The sequence below is a fragment of the Montipora foliosa genome, chromosome 1 (genome assembly GCF_036669935.1).
Source record: "Montipora foliosa isolate CH-2021 chromosome 1, ASM3666993v2, whole genome shotgun sequence".
Taxonomy (NCBI): domain Eukaryota; kingdom Metazoa; phylum Cnidaria; class Anthozoa; order Scleractinia; family Acroporidae; genus Montipora; species Montipora foliosa.
The window spans coordinates 11,203,174-11,205,673 of NC_090869.1; the positions used below are offsets into that span (position 1 = coordinate 11,203,174).

The 2,500-nt window shown below is 41.4% G+C and overlaps 1 protein-coding gene across 1 annotated transcript in view; it reads right to left on the bottom strand.

The window, feature by feature from the left end:
- LOC137980979 (probable serine/threonine-protein kinase drkD) overlaps positions 1-2,500 on the bottom strand; it is a 64,755-nt gene that overhangs the window by 42,595 nt on the left and 19,660 nt on the right. The gene's annotated exons all lie outside the window — the stretch shown is intronic.

Here is a 2,500-nt window from a genome sequence, read left to right on the forward strand (position 1 = left end):
GAAAGCTTTTTTTTTTTGTTTGTGAACGTTGATCACCACTCGACATCAAAGCCATTATCAGTCACAAGAGCTTATGTATCAATGGAGCAACAGTTTTTACATCCTCGCACCTCGAATTTAGCTCCCAGGTAACCATACCATGGGTTGCAGACTGAAGGAGCTCTAAAAACTCAGAGCAAGCGACCATAAATAAGGAGGGATCACATTTCGATTTTGGTTTGAGTGTAACCTCGATGTCGCTTCCTTTTTCGTCAAATTCAACTCGACATTGTTCGAGGATGCTTTGCATCTGAGTACGATAGAATTGCCTAATGAAGCTGATAGCAAGTGATTTGGCTTTAAACGTCGTTTTTTTCGGCTATCGGATAAGTCATCTCCTTTGTGTCTTCTTGTCGCATATTACCAAGGTACTGAACCTTCAGCGGAGGCCTTTTTTCCAAAGACCCTGTAACAATGGTTCCAGCGTACTCAGATGTATGCGCAATTCTTTGTGATAAGATATCCTTCTCCATCAGTCGGTGACCTACCTGATCATCTACCTCCTCAAACGAAGACCTGGTGTCTGTATCCGAGATGTTTTGTTCTTTTACTAAATGCTTTTGAAGAAGAAGTTGAAAGGTATTTATCTGGTTCAGTGATCCCATTATTAAAAAGTACTCGGCTTCACGTTCAAATGATATACCAACCTCACTTTTCATTCGCTCCAAAATCTGCATAGTCTCTTGTGGGTTATCTCCTAGTACAAGTGAATTGAGCTTTGCCGTTATTTGAGTAAATACCAGCAGATCAACGTATAAATACGGATAGGGCGGTAAGAAAACTGAGAATCTCATCATTTCAGAAAAGAGAAACAGTACCTTATATTCAACATTTTAACACACCGTGATTCATGTTCATCTCCTCCCAAGTTTGGTGTTAATTATGTGAGAGTACAAGCTTAAAGTGCACCTAACCTCAACTATTTTTTGTTCCTGATACAAATCTCATTATCCAAAGAAAACATACGTCACCATTCTTACTCAGAATTTCGCTTTTTCTGTGTCGTGCAATCCACGTAAACTTGGAAGAACTAGCAGTAATTTGGACCCACGACTGTGATGTGAGAGGCATGGGTCTATACTCGATTTTACGTCACAAACTGCTTTGCATTCCTGTTTTCAAAAACAATTTTTCATCGCAAAGCAGTTTGTGACGTAAAATCGAGAATGGGCCTTATTCGCGCGGCGTCCATATTGGCCATAGACAATAGATTTCGAACGCCGAGCCTTGAGTTGAAATGTTTGGGAACGAGTTCTGGTGCGCAAAAACAAAAGTTTTTAATCCCTCGGCACTCAACATGGCCACCGTGTGATTAAGACCTGTAGACTGATCACGGTCCTGGGTCCAAATTACTGCTGTCTTGATAAGTTTGCGCTTCTTGCGAAGTTTTGAGGTAAGTATCGTCAAACATTTCTTTCCGTAGGGAGATCAATATTGTAGACTAAAAATATTTGAGTTTAGGTGCCCTTAAGCAAGGATGACAACAAACTCGGACGTCCTAATAACCGGGGTCATGTCGACTGCACGAAATATCCACCACTACCACGGTCATCACATTGCAAAGTCCATATCATATGAATCTTAGACGGATGATCAATCCATGTTAAATTTTCGATGATTCAAAAGCCCTGATTAAGTTTGAAAAAATTCCGCCCATTTTAAGCCATACTCTGATAGTTGATTCTTAGACGGTCCAGGTCACGCGGCTTGTGGTCACGCACTGTGCGTGACCACGAGTGACTTGGCCGTCCGAAAATCCACATCTGAGTTACCTTACCTCATCTTTGCTATAAGCGAACCCCTCTGAACACCGATGAACTTTCAGGATACCCCCTGGAACTTGATGGTCTGCTTTAAGAACTGTATTTACAGCTGTAGTGAAAAAAAAAGAAGAGGTTTGGGATATACCACACAATTTTACACAGCACAAAGAAACAAAGGATGATCCGTGGACCGTGGACCATTCGGTGCAAGTTAGCCACAATTTTGTTACTGCAATTGCAATGCCCATTGTAGTCAACAGTACCTCTACCACAGCTGATAAACAATAGATTACAGTTGCTCATACATACACGAGTATACGTCAATACGCGTATTATTTGCGTTTTACTTGTATATTTTGGTTCATATTATCTTTGAGCTGCACTGTATACATTCCTGACTTGCACAATGATATTTCCCCGCTGATCACTTTTATTCCCACTTCGAACGCACTCACTAATCTACGATTACTCGCAGTAATAACACTATTCTTTAATCACACATTCTCTTTTTTCAGTGGAGCACTCGGAGGGAGGCCTTGGAACAGGTCGAAAGCCCGTAAAAACTCGGACCACGTATGGTGTCATCTAGATCTCGACTTGAAATCTCGCCATATTGGCGAGAAGCAAGCCAGCTCATCGCTGCTATCCACGGCAAAAATTCTAAAGCCCATGAGACTGAAGGCTAATGTACGAATTTG